At 55.9% G+C, this 22,076-nt stretch overlaps 1 long non-coding RNA gene across 1 annotated transcript; it reads left to right on the top strand.

Annotated features, from left to right (window-relative positions):
- Window positions 1–15,733: 15,733 nt before the first annotated feature.
- LOC143645822 (uncharacterized) lies at window positions 15,734–17,575 on the top strand. Its single transcript, XR_013157191.1, has 3 exons — window positions 15,734–16,053; window positions 16,284–16,407; window positions 17,423–17,575. It is a non-coding gene; the product is annotated as an uncharacterized LOC143645822 (long non-coding RNA).
- The last annotated feature ends 4,501 nt before the right edge of the window (window positions 17,576–22,076 follow it).

Here is a 22,076-nt window from a genome sequence, read left to right as displayed (position 1 = left end):
TTGTTGTTTTTTTTTTAATCTAAGATGTCAGCTCTCTGAGGGTAAGCACCTGCTGCCCTCTCCGCTGCACCCCCAGGCTCCAAGCAGTGCCTGGCCTTCAGGAAATGTCCAAGCAGTCTCAGTTGCATGACTGAACGATGAACCAACCAATTTTTAAAGCAAACAAGGGTGCAGACACCCACCCTGCAGATAATCACTCCCCAAAACGATGCAGAAACATGAAAAAACACCAAGGGAAAACTGGGGAGCAAAATTCCATCTGGGGCAACTAATCAACACTATGTAAGCAGGTTTGTGGGCAGGGAGCACAGGCAGAGGCAGTGTGGTGCAGGCAAGAAAGGACACAGTGGAGGCATTTCCCCCTTTCCTCCACGAGATCTAGAACTGCTAAGGTGAAACCATTTATACAGAAAGGTCAGAAAATAAAAACGAAAGCGCTCAGACTCTGCCACTGTGCCGATGTGCAACTGGTTGGGCCTGTCTGATCAGCCACTGCCACAAGACCGTGCCCGCAACATCTGTCCGTCCTGGTTCCAGCCACATCTGTCTCTCTGTGGCGCTGCCATCCTCGGCCAGCCAGTGCTCCACTATTTCTCCTGCTGGATTGCAGCCAGGGAAAGCATGTTGCATTTCCAACCAGGTTTACCCGCTAAGGAGTCTTTCTTGGAACTGAGTCACCCCGCCTTGGTGAGATGGAGTTTAGTGGGAAAGGGCTGACTCAGACCCCTCTACGAGCTGGCAGCAAAGGGGTGGCATCCCAGGAGCCCCCAGCCCAGCCCCAGAGTTTATCTTCTAACAGATGCATGAAATAGGATGGCGCCCCAAGAGAAAAGTGTGCATGTTAGAGCTTTCCAGGGGAGGAGCTGCGGATGCTGGGCGGGAGCTGGAGTTGGGGGGAGTCACAGGCAGGTAGAGCAAAAGGTGTGACTTTCCCTTACCCTCGAGCACAGGCAAATCTCAGGTGCCTTCTCAGTAACGCTGGGACACTGCACCTACTTTGGGAGGGTATCATGAGGCCTGGATAAAAGAATGTGTGAGGGCGTCTGCCCTGCACCAGAAACTGAATGAATGCTTTGGAATCATTAGATGCATTAGTACCTTCACCATCTTTATTATCCCCCTCGCCAGAGGTGGCTCAGCCGCCCTGGCCCCACTAAACGCTGGGGTCTTTTAATTTGATGGTGGCCTTTGGTCAGAGCGCAGAGAGCAACTTTTCATCAGATAAGGGGAGAGAAAATTCTCCCTGAAGTTCCCTCTCTCACTCCCAGAATATTCTGAGTCTGGAGCCGGTGTGGCTGGTCAAGGGGAGTCCTTCAGGGGTCCCAGTCCCCCGACTATGGGGTCCTCACAGCTGCTTGGAGTTGAGGCAATCCGCTGTCTCATGTTCACACACACACACACAAACTGTACCCACATGTAGACGGCAGCTTCATTTGCCATCACCCCAAACTGGAAACAACCCATGTGCCTCTCACCTGGGGAATGGAGACACCCACTGCAGCACATCCCTGCAATGGAAAAGGAAAGCCATGAAAAGGCACAAACTGCTGGGTTGGAGCACACAAGGCAACGTGGATGAACCTCCAACGCATTGCACTAAGTGCAAAAGGCAGACTCCAAAGGCGGGATGCTGTTGAGTCCATTGTATGATGTTCTGCAAGAAGCAAAGCTATAGGGACAGGAAACAGATCAGCGCTTTCCAGGCACCAAGGTTGGGGTCAGGGTGAGGAAACTGTGGGGGTCACCGGACGGTCCTCTAATATCCTAGCCCGGTGGTGGTTTATTTTGCTGGCTTTAGGGCATGAAGAGGATCAAATTCCGGCGTGTGTGCCCCATGTACCCCTGACACACCTGGCATGTGCTGCCCCAATGCCACCGAAGTGCCTTGTACAAACTAGAGAATCCGGAGCTGGTGCCCAGCCGAACAGGCTTGTGTGGGCTCGGGCAGCAGTGTATTTGAAAGCAGAACCTGGGGGGGATTTTTTTCCTGTAGAAAGGGGAAAAGAAAGTCCATTCTCAGCATTTCCCTCCAGATTCTGCTGCTTTTTGCCTGCCCCAAATCCAGATTTAGTTTTCACTCATTTTGTCTTAGGGAAAAATAAGGCACCGTTAAAATTTTTTTATTTAGACTTTTAACAAAAATAACATGCTGTCTTTGATACTGCTGCATCCGGGCCTCAGTCATTACTGCCCACCTTGGTTTGGCACCTATTTCAGGCATCTGCAGCATAAAGAAATGTTGGATGTCAGTTTGCTTTCAAAGGAACTTTTCCTTTTCTTTCTTTCTTTCTTTTTTTTTTTTTAAGTTATACAAATAATATCCATTTGGTGTAGAAGGCTTAGTGAATAGCGATAAACCAAAAGGAAAACAAAAAATCACCTGTGACCTCACCACTTACTGAAAACTCTTCTGGGATTACTGTGTGCTTTTCATTTTTCTTTCCTATGCTTTTGCGTGTGTGTATGTGTGTGCGTGTGTGTGTTTACATAAATACAGCTCTACTACAGATACTGTTTACAACCTGCTTTCATTTCACCTACATCTATGGGGAATTTTCATTCATTCACCTGCCCAGCGTTCCCACTCCCCTTCTTTTGACACCCCATCACCACCGGGTCTGCCCCACCTTAGCGCATCTGCCTGGGCGTGCCGACTCCGCCCCCTGGTCCATAATGCAGGCCTGGCCAATGAGAAGCCGCCTACCTTCTGGCTGCATTGATTGGCTCAGGGATGGCCACGTGATCCAAGCTGGGCCAATGAGAGTTCTACTTGGGACTTTGGCCGGAGTCCTGAGACAAAGGCCCTTTTTTCCAGCCGAGAGCAGTAAGCCAGGGAACCTGCCGCTGTGATCTCAGCGACCAAAGGGGATCAGTGCATGGGACCCAGGGCCATTTGCCTGTTCATCCAGCACACAGTGATTGAGCTGCTACAAAGCGGTGGGCTTGGGGGTTCCTTAAATGGACTGGTTGTGGCCCCGTCCCCCAGGAGCTCAAAATTGGGGTGGTGGGAGTCATAAGGACCCTCGTGACTACTGCCAAGGCTGGTACCTCGGCCCCGGGTGTGTGGAGGGGCCTCTTGCACAAACACCCAGAGGTGCCCCTGCTTTGGCTGCAGAGCCTGTGCAGAGGTTCCTTGGAACTAGCCACAAGGGTGGAGGATAGGGGGAACTGGCCTGGCTACTTTGTGCACTCCTGGCCACGTGCAGGCCATCTATTGTCCTACCCAGACTCTGCCCCAGGATTTGGGTCTCTACCAAGTCATCCCGAATCCCCAGCCCCTTCCTGGTGGTCAGGCTGCCCACCCACCCATCCAACCCCATCCGGTCAGGTGGGTGACTAAGGCTTATTATTCTGTCCTAAGACCATTCAAGGGCCCGCCCACCCACACAGCTTGGACATTCACGCAGCCCTGTGCTCTTACACATTTAAACATGACCTCTGACCCCCACCTGCTGCAGCGACACCTGCAGCCCTTCAACGGACAGGAGCCCTCTGGGGCCCTCTCACCAGTCAAGCTCAGCAAGCCTCCCTGACCAGTGCCTGCATGGCCAGGTCACATCTGCTGGGGCTTCCACCCACAGCCTGGAGGATCAGGCCAAGCGAAGACCCCACTTCCCAGAAAGGGAAACTGAGGCTCAGGCTGGGGAGGTCACCCAGGGGCACTCCAAGGAACATTCCAGATGCCCGGCCCCTGCCCTTTCCACCCCGGCCACACAGCCGCCACTCCCAGCGCATCACCCCCCTGCTGATGGGGTTAAGCCATTATGAACGTTTGTGGATGACACTTGGTGAGGCCGAATGCATTCTCTCCCCTTCGGTAACAAAGGAGCCGGCTGGGGTGCCACCCACAGAACCAGAGTGGCCGGGCCATTTTCCACCCACCAGCAGCACAGGGACTCCTGGCTCCTCAGCCCCTTGGCCAGCCCCTCATGGGGTCAGTCTCCCCTGGTCCTTCAGAGACCCCAGTTACAATTGAAGATGAATTGCTTGAATTGCGCTACAGCTCACCGATGCCCTGTTCCTTTTTTAAAAAAATCTTTTCTTCTCCTTGTGCTTCATTTGGAGAGCTTCTGTAGCTATAAACTCTTTTTTATTTTTTTCTGTAATGCCTCATTTGCTGTTAATTTCCCCTAGAGAACTTTCTAGCATAGATGCAGTTTCCATTGCTGCGTCTCCTTGGACGTCTTGCCTGGATCCTCCACATCTCTCCTGGGAAACTCACCACCTCTCGGTCCACTCTCACCCAGGCAAGGACCACGCAGACCTAGGGACAGCTCCTGCCCACCCCTGCCCCCTCCCTGCATGGCCCTTCTCCCCACAGTAGCCAGAGGATTTCTCTTTTTTGACCTCACGACAACCCCTCCTATGGCTCTCTTTGCATTTTGAATAAAATTCAAGCTCTTCATCATGGGTGGCAGAGCTTGGCCTTGGGGATGGCACCCATGGGGCCCTGAGCTGGCACCGGGAGGAACAGGGGCTGCCCCCACCCCACCCCCGAGCCCCTGCCCCTGAGTAAGTCTTGTCCAGTTGCTCTAAGGTGCTCTAAGCCTGGAATGGGGCTGAGCGGAGGGGAGGGGAGGGAGGCCAAGGCTTGGAGCTGGCAGTGCAGTGCTTTGGGGGTACCTGCCTTGGTTTACTGGGGTTGCCAGTGTATCAGAAAGCACCACAAGCCAGGGGGCTTAAAGCCACTGCATGGTTCCAGAACCCCAAAACCCAGAATCAAGGTGTGGGCTGGGCTGCGCGCTCCGTGAAGGGTCTGGGAAGAGATGACCCTTCCTTGGCCCCACCAGCCGCGGCATCCACGGTACCCTTGGCGCTGCTTGACTGCAGCCGCTTCACCCTAGCCCCTGCCTCCAGCGCCACCCACTGTCTGCCTCTGGGTCCTGATATCCTCTTCTCCTGGGGACTCCAGGCACGTTGGACCCCCTAACCCAGTGTAGCCTCAGCTTAACCCATCACATCTTCAAAGACCCTATTTCCAAATAGGGCCTGGGGGGCAGGACTGTCTTTTTTGGGGGGACACTGTCCTGACTCTGCTGGCACACCTAGGCCCTTCGCACCTCGACTTCCTCACCTGTCTGATGGAGACGAGGCCACGCTCGTTGTCTCAGGTGGGTGCAAGGTAGGCCGATGTCCTGCGGCCAAGTGACGGACAGGCAGTTACAGCCACACCCAGAGGGGAGAGTGGCTGGGCTCGGAGACAGTTGTCCCCACATCCCAGCCCCAAGACTGAGTGCCAGCCACATGCCAGGACATTCCTGTCCCATCCCCCGCGCAGAGGCCCCTATGCAGGACGCTGGACACGGCACCCTGTCCATGGTTCCCGCTGTCCGCCTCACTCCTCCCAAGGCTTCTTCTGGGACACAAGCTCCGGGCACTCAATGACCCATTAGTGGCTCCACCCTGGGACGGTTCCTCAGCCCCCACCCTCAGGTCCTTCCCCTGAAGATTCGCCCTGCTGCCCCAGGCCTGCTGCCTCCCCTCTGGAGCCCGGGAGGTGATGCAGGGATGGCAGGCAGCCTGGGTCGGGGGGGATGGATCTCGGGGTTTCTAGGTGGGGAGCTGGTAGTGCAGACAGGAAGGGAGACGCACAGAGCCCAAGTGGAGTGGTGGGGGGGAACCCTCCGAGATGGAGACGGTGAGGACAGGGGTGGTTGGGAAGAGAAAGCGGAGAAAACTAAAAAAGTTCCCTTGTGGACAAGATGTGTTTGACATGCCTGGGAGACCCCAAAGGGAGCTGTCAAGTGGATGGCCGGATATGCGGGACTGGAGTTCAGGAGAGGTCACAGCCGTCCACACAAATTTGGAAGTCATCAGCTCGAGGATATTTAAATCCATGGGAACTGATGAAGTCACCCGGGGAGAAGGGGAGAGAGTAAAGAGAAGACATTCTGGGCCAGACCTCAAGGAACCCCCAAAATCCCACGAGAGTAGAGGCTCCAGGAGGTCGGTGGTCTCACCCCGTTTCAGGCACCACTTTACCCCCAGCCCCCAGGGCTACTGGCTCCTGACACCCACCCACCTAATCCCAATCCATTGAATGGGAACCACCTGGGGGAGGGGCGGGGAGCAGCTAGGGATGGGGGGAGGAAAACGAGGGAGTGTGGGGCGTGAGAAGCGGAGAGAGGAAAGTGCTGGAAGGAGGACATGGTCTTGGGAATTGACTTGCTCTGTCCAGGAAGGCGAGGACAGAGCAGTGGCCCTTGGGTTTGGCAGCTTGCGGGTGCATTGACAAGCGTGGAGCCTGGCGGAGCAGCCTGGAGGGGGGCTGAGGGCGTGGGGTGGTGGGTGTTGGGCTCTGGTGGGAGGCCCAGAATCCAGCAGGAACTGGAGGGGGTGCAGAGAGCTTGGATGAGTTTCCTGGGGATGCTGGAAAAAACTACCCCAAACTGGAGGACTTAAAACAGCCTATACATTCTCAACAAGTTGTCCGGGATGCTAGAAATTTGAAATCAAGGTGTCAGCAGGGCCCTGCTCCGCCCCCCACGAAGGCTCGCCCCAGCCCCCCACGGCTGGCAGCTGCACCCTCCCAGCTCGGCCTCTCCAGCCACAGGGCCTCTTCCCCTGTGTCTTTGGTCCTCTCTGCTTCCCACAGGGGCACCAGCCAGTGGATTGGGGGCCAACACGACCTCCTCTTAACTTTGCATGACATCTGCAAAGACCCTCTCTTCAAACAGGTCACATATCACATTCGGGCTGGGCTGGGACCTCAGTACGTCTTTTGGGGAGGCAGAACTCATCCCACAATAACTGGGCCTAAACAGATGGGTTTGACAAGGGGACTGATTCAGCACAGAGGGAGAGCTGAGGGGGTGCAGGGAGGGAGGGGAGAAGAATGCAGTGGGGGTGAAGGGAGGGCAGGGAGCCCTGGGGAAAGAGAGGGGAGCAGGCACATAGCAGGAGAGTCAGGGACACAAGGCGAGGCTGAACCTGCCTCTGCCACCCCTCTTTGATAAGCGGGGTCCTGAGGCTGGGGGCAGCAAAGCGGTTGCCAAGCCATACAGGGGCAGTGGGGGGGGGGGGGGGGACGGGGCGCTGAAATTTGCACCCCGGGAGCTGGCAAGCAAGACGGGCAGCTCGCCCTCCAGGCCACGGCACAACCACAAGGAGACCACGTGGCTTCCGTTCTCTTTCCTTTCCTCAATTTAAAATTTCCGACAAGGAAACCTCTTGGCCTCTGCCTTTCTGATTGAAACCTGAATGCCGGGGTCAGCCCAGGAAGCTGCAAAGCAGGCACAGGTCCCTGGGAAACCCTCCCCCCATGATTCAGCCCACCCACCCCCCATCCTTCACCTCCCCGCCCCCCCCCCCCGGCCAATGCCCCCCACCCAGCCCCAGCCCCAGCCCTTCCTACCAGCCTCTGCTTCCCCGCCCCCGGGGCCACCGAGCAGGCTGGGAAAACCCAGCTCCTGGGAGGTCACCGGTTCAGGAATTCCGAGGGTCCTCCAGGCAAGAGGTGAAACCTGAGCCCTCCAGAAAGGAGGCCAGACAAAGGCGGCCAGCGGGAGGCCAGGGCTCAGGAATGGGGCGAAGCTGGGGGTCTCCGGGAAGGGTGGGCTGGCCGGGCCCGAGGGGGAGGGGCCGGGGTCAGCCCCACGTGTTTTCAGGTCACAGACGCCTGCCTCCCTGCAGGACCCAGGACCCACAGGCACCCTCGGCCCCACTCCCCAGCAGAAGAGAGAGGGCGTAAAGGAGGGAGCAGACCCCACCCCAAACGGTCAGGGCACTGGGAGTCACGTCATGGAGGGGCTGCATTGAATGGGCGGCTTCAAAGTGCAATGTAGAGAACTCCTGGGGCAGGAGGGGTTTCACTTCCGGTGCTGGGCACCCCTGGGCCACTCACTCCCCCTCTCTGAGCCTGGAGTCCAGTCTGCCCTCAGAGACCATGCATGCAGCATGGTTGCGCTCCATAAACAGTAGCCCAGAGCCTAGTCCCCGGCCAGATGTCAAAAATGTGTCCCCAGGCCACAGGTCAGGGCCGCCCCCCGCCCCGCCCTGCAGGATTCTGCCGGGGTGGGCAGCATGACCCGGGGGTCTGCCAAGGAGCAAATTGCATTCTTGAGGGATTTTTTTTTTTTTTAACAGTCTGCCCTCTTGTCCTTCCCCTTTTGTGTCCGTCCCCCCTTTTCTTCTGCTCGCTCTCTTCCGAGGCTTTCCGGCCTTCAAATTAACTAAACACTGGGGCAGTGGCGGGTTTGGAAACGCACAAGCCGACTTTCATTTAATCCCCTGTGGGCGGAGGAGGGGGCCGGGGCTTTGTCCTCAGGCGGGGCGGCCTGTTCAGAAGTCTTCAAACAGCCCCCAAATTCTCCCGCGAGCCCCTTTTGCATAATCCACTGGAATCTGTCAAACAATAGCGGCTCTGAAGTTAATTTGGGAAATAGGTAGCCCACTCCACATGGCGTCCTGGCGAGAAGGTGATTTGGCTGGAGCTGCCGGCTGGGGCTGGGTGTTCTCGGGTTAGCCCGACTGTCACTGGATTCCCAGCGGGCCAGGAGCCTCGCTTTTTGACCCCGAAGCTGAAAACAGCAGGGACTTTAGAGGGAAGGCAGGGCCGAGTCACCCCATCTCCCCATGGCCTTTGGATTCCTTGGGGTATAGGCTTCTTGGTTCCCCAAGCAGCCCTGCATCTGCTCAGAGTTAGGAAACACCGAGCAATTTGCTAAATCCACCCACAGAATGGAAGGGGTGGGCTGGGCCTAGAGGAAGGGCTGGGGCCTGTGGGAGGGGTCTGCCTCCCAAGTCGCTGTTGTGACCCAGCATTCCCGGCTTAGAGCGGCCCGGCCCTGCCCTTCACCTGCATGGACACACGTCCCTCCACCTGCATGGACACACGTCCTCCACCTTCATGGACACACGTCCTTCCACCTGCATGGACACACATGCCCTTCCACCTGCATGGACACACGTCCTCCACCAGCATGGACACACGTCCTCCACCTGCACGGACACACATCCTCCACCTGCATGGACACACGTCCTCCACCAGCATGGACACACGTCCTCCACCAGCATGGACACACGTCCTCCACCTGCACGGACACACGTCCTCCACCTGCATGGACACACGTCCTCCACCTGCACGGACACACATCCTCCACCTGCATGGACACACGTCCTCCACCTGCACGGACACACATCCTCCACCTGCATGGACACACATCCTCCACCTGCATGGACACACGTCCTCCACCAGCATGGACACACGTCCTCCACCAGCATGGACACACGTCCTCCACCTGCACGGACACACGTCCTCCACCTGCATGGACACACGTCCTCCACCTGCATGGACACACCTCCCTCCACCTGCACGGACACATGTCCTCCACCTGCACGGACACACGTCCGTCCTCCACCTGCATGGACACACCTCCCTCCACCTTCATGGACACACGTCCTCCACCAGCATGGACACACTGTCCTCCACCTGCATGGACACACACGTCCTTCCACCTGCATGGACACACGTTCTCCACCTTCATGGACACACGTCCTCCACCTTCATGGACACACGTCCTTCCACCTGCATGGACACACGTCCTCCACCTGCATGGACACACCTCCCTCCACCTGCACGGACACACGTCCTCCACCTGCACGGACACACATGTCCTTCCACCTGCATGGACACACGTCCTCCACCTGCATGGACACACCTCCCTCCACCTGCACGGACACATGTCCTCCACCTGCACGGACACACATGTCCCTCCACCTGCATGGACACACGTCCTCCACCTGCATGGACACACCTCCCTCCACCTGCACGGACACATGTCCTCCACCTGCACGGACACACGTCCTCCACCTTCATGGACACACGTCCTCCACCTGCATGGACACACCTCCCTCCACCTGCATGGACACACACGTCCTTCCACCTGCACGGACACACATCCTCCACCTGCACGGACACACGTCCTCCACCTGCACGGACACACGTCCTCCACCTGCACGGACACACGTCCTCCACCTTCATGGACACACGTCCTCCACCTGCATGGACACACCTCCCTCCACCTGCATGGACACACACGTCCTTCCACCTGCATGGACACACGTCCTCCACCTGCATGGACACACGTCCTCCACCTGCATGGACACATGTCCTCCACCTGCATGGACACACCTCCCTCCACCTGCATGGATACACGTCCCTCCACCTGCATGGACACACGTCCTCCACCTTCATGGACACACGTCCTCCACCTGCATGGACACACCTCCCTCCACCTGCATGGACACACACGTCCTTCCACCTGCACGGACACACATCCTCCACCTGCACGGACACACGTCCTCCACCTGCACGGACACACGTCCTCCACCTGCACGGACACACGTCCTCCACCTTCATGGACACACGTCCTCCACCTGCATGGACACACCTCCCTCCACCTGCATGGACACACACGTCCTTCCACCTGCATGGACACACATCCTCCACCTGCACGGACACACGTCCTCCACCTGCACGGACACACGTCCTCCACCTGCACGGACACACGTCCTCCACCTGCACGGACACACGTCCTCCACCTGCATGGACACACGTCCTCCACCTGCATGGACACACGTCCTTCCACCTGCACGGACACACGTCCTCCACCTGCACGGACACACGTCCTCCACCTGCATGGACACACGTCCTCCACCTGCATGGACACATGTCCTCCACCTGCATGGACACACCTCCCTCCACCTGCATGGATACACGTCCCTCCACCTGCATGGACACACGTCCTCCACCTTCATGGTCACACGTCCTTCCACCTGCATGGACACACGTCCTCCACGTTCATGGACACACGTCCCTCCACCTGCATGGACACATGTCCGGCCGGGCCCTGCGCTGAGGCCATCCAGCACACATTTGTTGAAGGAATGCTCCCAGCGAGCCCTCTGGAAACTGCGGGGGACAGCAGAGAGCAGGAAGAAGAACCCGCCCTTATGGAGCTCACATGCTCATGGGAAAACAGAAAAATAATGCATAATGTATTATTATTATATACAAAAAATGAAAAGAAAATGATATAAGGGGGAGGCTATTTTCATAGGGTGGTTGGGGACGGCCTCAGGAATGAAGCTCAAATGGTAGGAAAGGGCCCGTCACACAGCGCAGACGGGGCTGGGAAAGTCCTGGAATGGGAAAGGGCTCGGCACATCCCTGAAAGGAACAGAAGACCAGTGAGGACAGAGCTGAGCAAGGAGGGGGTCAGCGAAGTGGGCAGGTCAGATCCCGGGAGGCCTTGGGAGTGATTCCACCAGCCAGGGGCATCCAGCTGGCCCCCTGTCTCCCCACAGTGAGGCAGCAGCCCCTCTTCTATTTAAGTCACAGGATGTGAAGTTTAAGAGGGAATGTTACCTAAGGACTTGCAACTATTCTGTTGAGATGTAGAGCGTTGTACTCAGGACAGTTGAGTATTGTTAGGTGAAACACATACCTGTCATTGTGTTCTAGTTGGAAATTAAGCATATTTCAAGGTGATGTGGATAGCTGCCAAGTTGACAAGGGGTGGGCTGTGATGGTTAGGTTCAACTTGGCCAAGTGATGGTGCCCAGTTGTCTGGTCAGGCAAGCCCTGGCCTGGCTGTTGCTGCAGGGACATTTCGTGGCTGGTTGAGAAACCGGAAGGCTGGTGCATGACATCATCAGTCAGTTGATTGCATCTGGGTCTGATTCCATCTGCTATCAACTAAGGCACGTTGCCCACAGTGAGATAATCCAATCAGTTGAAGGCTTTTAAGAAAGAAGGGAGACTCCTTCCCTGCTTCTTCAGCCAGTGATCCTCTCCTGTGGAGTTCGTCCAGACCCTTCATTGGAGCCGCCAGCTTCACAGCCTGCCCTATGGATTTTGGACTCTTCCACTCCCATGGTTGCACAAGATACCTTTGTACATCTCATATTTATAGATATCTCCTGTCGGTTTGTTTCTCTAGGGAACGCTGACACCTCCCAATGCCAACCCCAGGGCTTGGTGAAGACTAGGCTGGGAAATGGTGCAGAACTGGGCAAATGATGCCTAAGCCTGCAACTTGAAGCTGTGGGATATTGAGAAGCCACTCCCCAGTCCAGCCCTCTGCTTGCTCAACTTACAGGTGCAAAAGGGGCTCAGGTTCTGGCATGGATGAAGAAGCCTATGCACCCTCGGATGCAAGGCTAGCGGGAGATGGGGTGCTCCAACAAAGGTGGTGTCGTCCCTTGTCATTCGACTGGACACCCTGTGGCCTTGAGCCCCATTTGCATATGGGGTGGCGAGTAACCTGACCTGGCCCTTCCAGACACAGACCGAGGCCAACGTGAAGCTTGCAAAGAGCCTCCCTGAGACCCTTTTGGAGGGCCTTACAGTTTGCTGTTAGTCTGTCTTTTTGGCTCCTGTGTTCTTTAAGCTGCTGCCCTTTTGTGATCTGTCCAGTGTTGCTTGTCTTTCAGTGGCACAAAAAAGCTTGAGTTTGAAATTCAAAGCTCACGCATTGAATGCTCGAAATTTGCTCTGCAATTACATTGCCTGGAAGTGTCTCTGACCCGCATCACCGCAGCCCAAAGAGGGGGGGGGGTTCTTTTATTGTGCCCATTTTACAGATGGGGAAAAATGAGGCTCAGAAAGGTGACGCAACCTGTCAGCCTCGAGGATCTGGCTCCATGGAACAGACATTCGGTCTGAGGTTCCCAGGAAGGGCCTCTAGCTTTTATTAATGAGCATCTCCCTGATATCTTCAGAGGTCACGAAACTTTTGCAGCAAATGCCGGCTATGCTAATGAGGAGCGGGCGGAAGATGTGGGGTCCTCATTCCTCGAAACAATTTCCTCACCTCCCCAGTGCCACCCTCTGCCCATGTGGACGCTGCCAGAGCAGATTCTCCTCCCCAGAGGGAAGAGCTGTTGTTGGGACAGGTCCTTCCAACATCCTGCAGACTGGCATTAGTGTAATTACGGGTTCAGGAGCCATGGGAACCCCTCTTTGGGTTTCGAGTCACATTCGAGTCCAGACCGGGTCCTCACAACTCGGCACCCCACTCCCCTCCCCTGTCCCCCCAATCTTGGGTTCTTCTGGCTTGTCCCCGCAGCCTCAGCCCTAGGACCCCTGCTGTCCTTCCCGCTCCAGGCACTAACACTAGTTTTGTTTTCTGCACAGCGGCAATTCTCCCAGCTCAGCAAAGTTTGGGGTCCTCTTGCAACCATACCAGTTTGATGTGTGTCAGAAACATGGCTTAGGGTTCATTTTTTTTCTTTCTGTCCAAGCCCAGGGCATGGGGCCATGTTCTCCTGCGTGTCCGGCCGCCCACCTGCCTCACCCCGGGGGAATCCTGCAACGTTTACCTTCCTGGTCCAGGTAACTGAGGCCCACAGGGGTGAAGTAACTCCGCCAGGCTAGAGACACGGCCCTTCCCAACCCCTCCGGCACCCGCCAGCCTCAGGGGGTGCCCCAGCCCAGCTCCCAAAGCTGCTGGGTCCCTGGAGGCATGTGAAGGAGGAGCTGGCAGGTGTGCAGAGTGGCCCGGCCCTCACCCACTCCTGGCATTCCAGGAATGTGATAAGCCACCCATGCGGCTGACGCCCCCTCCCCCAGCCCGGGCTTGCTGCGCTGCCCTGGAGCCCTCCTGCACACAGGCTCCCAGGGCGGTGCCTTCTGCTGCTGATTAACTAGGGAATAAAGCCCCAGAGAGGGCAGGGATGGCTGTGCCTGCCCCTCCTCTCCTGTGCGCCCCCCACATCTCCATTCAAAGGGCCCCAGAGGCTATTTCTCAGCCCTTTGAGGAAAAGAACCTTTTGGAGAGATGGGGACCCAGGAAGGAAAGGTGGGTGGTTGGGTTGTGACATTCTGCTCCAGTCACAAGCCTGGCCAAGGGAGGAGAATCCAGCCCTGGACAAGTCTGTTTCTTTAGTGAATAATCCCCCCGATAGCCTTCCAGAGAACTGTGGGTGCTTCCCCTCCCTGCACCGTCTTGGCAAGGCTTTTGCTGATAAAATACTTGACTCCCCAGAAAACCTCTGAACAGAGAGGAGAGACGGAAGCAGAAAGGAACAGGTAAAGAGAGGGAACGAGATTGGAGGCTCCAGGCTTTGCAGCCACAGAGGGACCTGGGGAGGTGGTTGGGGGGGGGGGGGGCAAGCGGAAGGACACACCTTTTCTTTAAAGGCAGGGTCCATTAGAGGGAGGGGCCTCTGATCACTCTTGTCCCCTTCCCCACTGCAACCCCCCTGCCCCTTCATTGGCCAGATTAGCTGGAGATAGGGGTGGGGGCTGGGCGGGGGGCTCAAGACGTGAGGCTCTGCAGATGGGTTCCAGGCCTTGGGACAAGGGGCCAGGTCTCCCCTGAGCCTTGATTACAGGTGTTTCCATACACATTAGGCAGATATAGACCAACTTCTCATTTATTTCTCCCTTCAGCCTTAACCAGAAGCCAGACAGCTCCATGTCAGATAAAGAAACTGAGTCACAGAGCTATTCAAAGATAAGGGAAAGTCATGCAACATTATGACAGCACGACAAAGTTCCTGCAGTTTCCAGGTTGGCGTGAGATTAAGTCAGTCCTCAAGATGAACGAGAGTCAGACCCCGGCAGAGATATAAAAAATGCCCATCCCAGACCCCCTGGCCCAGGCATGGCTCAGTGTGACAAAGCCTCAAAATTCCTGAGTTAAGGCGCTGAAGGCACATCTTGTTCTGTGATTGGCAGAAATTGCTCCTGGGTCCTGGGTAGCAGCTGGGGGTGGGTACCTGAGCCCAGGACCCTGACATCCCTGCTATCCTAGGCAGTGCAGGGGACAGGGCAGGGCTTCTCCAGAAGACTGGTGTGGGAAGCACATCCCAGGAGGCCCTGGGGGGCAGAGTGCAGGCCAGGCTGGAGACAAGGCAGAGTCTGTATAGGAAACCAGTACCCGACTCTCATCCTGGGCCCAAATAGGAAAAGCCACTTGCCTCTTGGGCCACCAGTGAAGCAGACGAACCAGATTTCATACCCAATTCTCTATGGAAATCTCAAGATGCCCTGTGCCCGCCTTCCCTCCCAGGGGCCACCCCAAAACTCCATCTTCCCCCTCCATTCCTTGCAAGTCACACGTTTAAAACCACTCCCAGGAACAACTGTGCACCCCTGTGTCAGACTCCCAGCTCTGTCTTGGGTTGAAAGAATGACTCCCCTTTCGGGAGTGCCACAGGGAACTCTCTCACTGCCCTAGCAAACTCCTACAGGCCCTGCTATTGCCCGCAGGACAAAACCCTCAACCCATTGTATCCAGCCTGTCCACTTTTCCACCTCATCCAGGGACAGTTGACCCCCTGCCCCTCATCGCTGTCCACCTGACACCCCTCGCAAGATCACCAGCTCCTTTGCTGGGCCTCGAAGCCCTCTTTGTGCAGGAGCACGGATGGGCTGTAGCTGGGTGTTTGGCCATGTCATGCTTTCAGCTGGAGTTTCAAACCCTCACAAGGGCTTATTCTCACTTGCCCATCTTAACTAATTCCAACTTAAAGACCAGATTTACAAATAAGGTCACATTCACAGATACTGGGCAGGGGCAGGAGGGAAACGTGATTTTGGGGGTGCCCAGTTCAACCCACAATAACACCCAAGAGAAGGAGAGGATAAAAGGCGATGGATGTCTTTGTGGCATCATGGAGATCATTTATTTTGACCTCTCCGACGTCCTGAAGCCACACTTTGGGCCCTGCTTTTCTAGGCTATCGGAAGAAGCTGTAGCTGGGTGCTGCTTCCCTGCTAAAGGCTTCCATCCCCGCGCCACCCCAGGCTCGGTCTGGTCTCTGGAGCGGCATGTCAGCAGATGCAGGTGGTGCTTCCGGGTTTGCAGGGAGCACACAGGGCTCATGCAGTGTGATGGCTACAGGAGCAAAGCATCACATGCCACAACCACGCGCTGCCGCTGGAGGGACAGGACATGCTCTCCCCTGCCTCTCCCTCCCGGGCAGGTTGGGCACCCACACATGGACAAGTCAATTCTGGTCTCAGAAGTGGCAGAGCTCGAGTCTCAAGTCCTGGATTGCCTGCCCACCTGGGCTCCTATGGGAAAGAGGAGCCAACTTCGAGACGTAAGTTGCTGTATTTTGAGGTCTTTTGTCACAGTAGTCTAGCCCAGATCCTGACCGGTGCCTGGGTTCTTCTTACTCGCTGGGCCAAACCTCGGACTTTCTGCTTCTGTGACATCTGCAAGGAGGTGGATGAGGCAGGGGAGGAGTCAGAGGGAGCACGGCCCTGCCCATACCTTGATCAGACACCTGCAGCCTCCGGAGCTGACAGGCCCCGTTTCTGTGGTTTTCAGCCCCCCGTTTGTGGCAGTCTGTTCGAGCAACACCAGGAAATGAAGGCTCACGGTGGAGTTTCCCGGAGGCTGCCCAGCATCAGGGGACAGCTTCACTCTGATGGCCAACGGGATGCAGATGCCTGTATGTTCCTGTGTTGTAAATTCTCCTCTGTTTTAATTCCTAATACAGAAAATGTCAATAGATAAAACCCATGTTGACAAAATCTCTGCAGGGTCCCCAAGAATTTGTAAAATGCAAAGAGTCTAAGAATGGCTGGCCTAGAAAAAGATGAAAACAGATGTTGGGTAGACAACTAGCAGGAATAAATGCTACAGCTGGAAACCAACAGGAATTCCTCAGTCCCTCCCTTGCTGAACATTCACGGCCGCATGCAACCGCCTGGGAGGCCGGAGTCTGGCGCGTAGGAATTTGGAAACAAACACGTTTCCCACCCAGTTTAAATCCTAATGGCTGCAACAGTCATTCAGTGCCAGGCTGGTGCTCAGAGCCCCTCCTGCTTCTGCTGTTTAGCTCCCTTGTCTGTCCCTGGGGCAGTATTGCACAGTGGACAGGCCTAAGACAGGGCTGGGTTCCAGTTCTGGGGAATTTTTGCAAGTTACTCTGAACCTCTGTCTCCTCATCTTTAAAATGGGGACGAAACCTCGGGGGCTTATCCTGAGGAGGAACCAGGACGAGTCACAGACAGCGGTTTGCACAGTGCTTAGTGCTGAAACTCCCCAAGTGGTCAGCCTGAGCCTGGCACAGGGGAACTGGAATGAGAGAGGATTGAGGTCGAGGGGAAGTCGATTCTCCAAAATGCTCCAAAATACCGCTTCCGGGCTCACCAACTTGCCACGATGCCCCAGTGCCTCTTCCTTGCTTTAGTATTCAAGACCCTTCCCTTCTGGCCTGAGCACAGCTTGGGAGGGAGCTTTCGGGACAATTTTTGGAGGCTGGAGAGTCCAATGTCCCTGAGCAAGGGGGTCTTCCTGTTAAAAGCAAACCCCAGCTGTCAGCTACACAATCAGTGCTCACTTGGGCTGGCAACGGGAGGCCGGAAGAGGGCTCACCATCGGGCGTTCTCCCCAATGAGCGTTTGTAAACACACGCCCGCTTTATAACATCAGCAAACAGAACATGTTTTCCTACTTAACAGGAAATGCAGCCGAACGGCTGGGTTCCCCCAAAGCGGCCCCGCGCACGCGGCATCTGCAGCTAGGACCAGGCTAGCACCCGAGGAGCGCAACCAAGCCCCTCTGGCACAGGGAGAAGTTCCCCAGCATTTTGCAGGTGGGCGCCCCCGGCCCTGCAGGAGCCCCCAAGACGGCGCCCCTCCTCCTCCCACCTCCTGCTTTTGTGTCCCTTCCAGCAGCGCAGCGCAGCCTGCTCAAACGGGGGGGCTCCCGTTCTTTCCCGGGAACTTGAGCCAGCCCGGGTCATAAGCAAAGAAACGCATTTCCAACCACGCAAGCCTCTTGACGGTCACGAGATCTTAAATGTCAACACTGACCTAGCAGGGAAGCCCGAGGGCTATCGTCAGGAGGCGCAGTCAAGCCTCAGAATGACACAATTGTACCAGAACCCTCGAACTATCCGGGGAATTAAAAAAAAAAAAACCCTCCCCCTCCCCCTCCTTCTGGAGGAGGGGGCTCAGCGAGGCTGGCTGCGCCATTCATGGCTGCGGGGCCCGGGCGCCCGCGGCCGCTGATTGGGCCGCGCGGCCTGGGGCTCAGCCAATCCCCGTCTGGGATGCCGGGCCATTCATGAAAGCTGGAGGGCGGCTCGCGGGACCGCGGGGGCCGGGGTGGGGGTGGGGGAGACGGGGGCGGGGGCGGGGGAGGGGCGCCGGGTTATCTCTGTGACCTACGCGGCTGGCCCCGGCCCGCGGCTCCCTAAGAGGCGGAGCTTTCCGGGGGGCGCCTCCCGGGCCGGGTCGGGAAGCCAAATGCTGTGACTTGAAGTCACTTTTTTTACCGTGCTGATTGAAAGCATGTTTTCAGTTCCCTGACAAATTCCCTGTATTCCCTCCGAGGCAGGGCCCGTGGAGTCTGGGTCCCTCTTACCTTCTTGGATTGACGTGGTGGCCAGTTTCTAGGGACCCAGGGCCAGGCACAGACGTGTCTGAGAACCCACAGGCTTTAGCAGACATGGCCCAGCAAGCACGCTTCCAAAATGGCTGTTTGTGGGTCACTGGTCCCTGGATCGTGGGTTCCCTGGGGCCCCAGAGAACAGAGTCCCCAAGGAAAGGCTGAGAACCCCACACTTCTGCCCTCTTAGGGGCATCCCAAGGGTAGCCCTGGCTTCCTCTTCCCACAAGACGAGCCCCTCATTTCCACCCACAGTCCCAGCTGAGGGCTTAGGAAATGCATGCACAAGCCCCAAGTCGAGTTCTATTTTGAGCACCGCCTTTCAGAGCTTAGAAGGATGGGGGGGAGGCGGTGCTGGGATCTGCCTTTGTGTGTGCCCCCAGTGGCAGCAGGGCAGGATCCGGGGGTCTGCCCTTTACCACCTGCACCACCTCTTCAAGACCTTTCCTCTCTCCAAACTTCTGTGTCCTTTGGAAACTGGAGCTGAAAACCCCCAGCCCTGGGTCACTGGATATCCAACGACATCACCCGGGAGAGACGACTGCGTCCTGAGCACTGGTGGGCTCTGGCATCAGTTAGGGTTGAAGGAGAGGACAACAGAGAAGGAGAGGACAAAAGGGAGGGTCAAGTTACATCTCCAGGCACCAGGGATAGGCGCAGAGGGCTGGAGCCCCCATTTCAAGCAGCTTGGCACCCCCAACGACAGGCTGGAGCCTCTGGGAGCACAGGCAGGCCGGGGATTTTTCTCAGTGGGAAGATTTCTTCACCGCAAGGGGTTCGCAAATGCCCCCTTGAGCTGCTGATAATTAATCTTAGCTTTTTGACTTTCAAGTGTGTTACATAAGCCTAAAAGGTTGGTAAAATATATATGTATAATATGACTAGAGATAGCAGGCAGGCCGGCTCTGCAGCTGTACAAACTTTCCGCCAGGAGGTCTCCCTGCTTTAGGGCCTGTCAGAACCGTGCTGCGGAATGCGAGGTATGCAGTCCGGTAGGGTTGCAGGAGAGCCAGGGCTGCCCGGAAGGCCGAGGGCGGGTCCCTCTCAGAGGCCTTTCCAAGCAGCCAGCACCTCTCTCCCAGGCAGGACCCCAGATTCCATTCCAGCAGCCTCGGTGTTTGGGGTGGGCAGAGAAGGGTGCCTCTCCACTCCTGGGCTCATCGCTGGCTGTCCTGCACCCCTGTCTGCACAGCCTCTTGGAGGAATGGGGAAGCCGAGGCTGGGCCAGGAGGCGATTTCCCTCCCCAACTGTCTCTCCACACATCATGTGAGCCTGGACGGTGGCGGCTGCCTAGTGCAAAGAAAGGAAAAAGCAGAAACTGCTCCTCAGTTCTGCTCAGAGCTGGATGAAGACTTGTCTCATCATCTCTTCTGGTGTTAGGGTAGAAGGCCCGGGGTCTCCTAATCTGCCTCTGCACTCTGCTTCCACAATGTAGAGAAAGCTCAGAAATACTCAAGGACCCATGTGCACATGGGGTCAGAAGGCTGGATAAGCCCCCGGTGACTCCAGTCCTGTCATCTTCCTCTATGTGCCTTCCTTTCCTCACCTATAAAGTAGTGACTAAAATAGATGCTCGGCAGCCAGCCAGCAGTTGCAGGTTGAAAAAACTTTGAATGTCATGTAAGTTTAGGACTCTTTGAAATGTTATAGCAGATGGCATGGCATTTCCAAACTTGTGGGCATAGTCAGAAAGTGGATTTGTCAGAATGGGCTAGTTCGTGCTGCAGTAACAAACAGCTCCAAAGTCTCAAGGGTATAAAACAGGGCTGGCAAATTTTTTCTGTGAAGCGCCAGATAATGACTATTTCAGGCTCTGATGGTCACATGATATTTGTTGTGACCCCACAACTCTGCCTTGATAGCACAATTGTTTCAAAAGCAGGTCATAAATACATGGGCCATGTCCCAGTAAACTTTATCTACACAAACAGGTTGTGAGCCAAAAGTTTGGCCCATGGGCCATAGTTTGCTTAAAATAGCAGAAACTGATTTTTCACCTGTGCTGTACATCTAAAGGGGGCTACTCGATGTGTGCTCCCAGGGACACAGTTTGATGGAAGGTCCAGCTTCACCCAAATTTCTACCTCTGCAAAGCCAGAAAAGGGGATCTGGTGACAAGCAAGCCAAAACCATTCTATCCACTTCATACTGACCAAGGAACTCACATGGTCATTCAAGGGGGGATGAGGCAACACATCCTTCTATTTACCCAGAAAGCTGAGAGCTGGGAAGACTTATTGTGTGTACCCATTGCCCTCCCAAGTTAGGAGACCTTAGCTGTGGACCCTGCCCCTGCCACCAGCTGACGTCACCAGTGGATGGTCCTCTCTCTTCTCTGGCCTTAACCTCCTCCCCCTCGGGTACAAAGAAGGTATTGAGGTGCAAACCCTCCAGGCTCCTTCCAGGAACCAGCTCTGCTGTCATGGATCCCACTTTTCCTAGCAGGGGACCACGAGTTAATTCCCAGTTCATGCCCCATGAGGCAAGACCAACGTGCCATTTGGGCCAATGCTTGGAGGTTCTTCTAAGACTTTGAGTTTTGATCTCTCACATTCAGGTGGCACTCTGGACGGCGCAGTGAGGCATCTGCTGCTTCTACCAGCCTAGCGTGGCTTTAGGAAGTGGTTAGGATTGGAGCTGGGTGTGACTTCTGGTAGGTGAGGAGAGAAGAGAAGTTCAGCTTATGATAAGGATGAAGCAAAAAGGAGAAAACAGAGTGGCTAGTCCAACTCTGGTCACTTGTCCAGGCCCACTCAGCTCCCCAGGCCATGAGGGCAAGGGGGGATTCCTAAGGGATTGAGGGTCAGGCCATGTTGCTGTGCTTGGAACTGCTCAGACTTTTTCTGCCACAGGGCCCTTGCACGGCCTGTTCTTACTGCCTGCGCTGTTACTCCCCCAGACATCCATGTGCCTCGCTCCCTGGCCTCCAGCAAAATTTAGTCTGCTGTCACCTTCTCAGCGACGCTTTCCCCTCTCTCCCTGCTGTTCCTTATGCCTCCTCTGTGCATTATCTTACCCCCTGGCTTTTGGTCCCTGCCAACTTAGCTTAGACTTTTCATACTCCTTTTGACTAGTTTATTTCCACTCTCCAGAATGTAAGCACCACCGGGGCAGGAAGTTGTGTCTATTTTGGGCTCTGCACTATCCCCCCTGCCCCCACCTGCCTGGCATATAGTAAGTGCTCAGTAAATGCTTGTCAAGTGGACGCATTTATTGCAGAGCGAGGCCAGGCAGCCATGGGTTACCTCCAAGCTGGCTTTTGAAGAAGGAAATAAAAAACAAATCCCAGGTCCCATCGCCATGGAAGCCATGTAGAAAGCCAGCGGCAGGCAGCTCAAATGCAAAGACGCTTTTGTGCCAGAGACAAGATTCACACAGCCCACCTGGTGCCCACAGTAAGGCCACCCCCGAGAGCCAGAGTCCCCACTGAGCTGAGGTCCCCAGCGCCCCACCTCTGCCTCCAGCGGAGAACCCTCCAGCTTCCCAGATCTGTGAACTTCTCCAGCATTGCCTCCGCTCTGCAGGAAACTGCCGAATAGCTATTCCGTCTCCTGAGCTCGGGAATCATGGCAAATCGACTTCCAATTCAAGATGGAAGAGAATGAGAAAAAGGTTCACCTTCCTGGGTATGAAGAGATTTCTCTTTTAAGGGGGAAATTTGGATTTGGGAAGTAGGATGTGGGAGAACCACCACAACTCGTGTTTCTGATGAACCAGCAATG

This window comes from Tamandua tetradactyla, chromosome 9, assembly GCF_023851605.1.
Source record: "Tamandua tetradactyla isolate mTamTet1 chromosome 9, mTamTet1.pri, whole genome shotgun sequence".
Taxonomy (NCBI): domain Eukaryota; kingdom Metazoa; phylum Chordata; class Mammalia; order Pilosa; family Myrmecophagidae; genus Tamandua; species Tamandua tetradactyla.
Note: the sequence above shows the minus strand (reverse complement) of the source record. Positions and strands in the feature narration are given on the sequence as shown.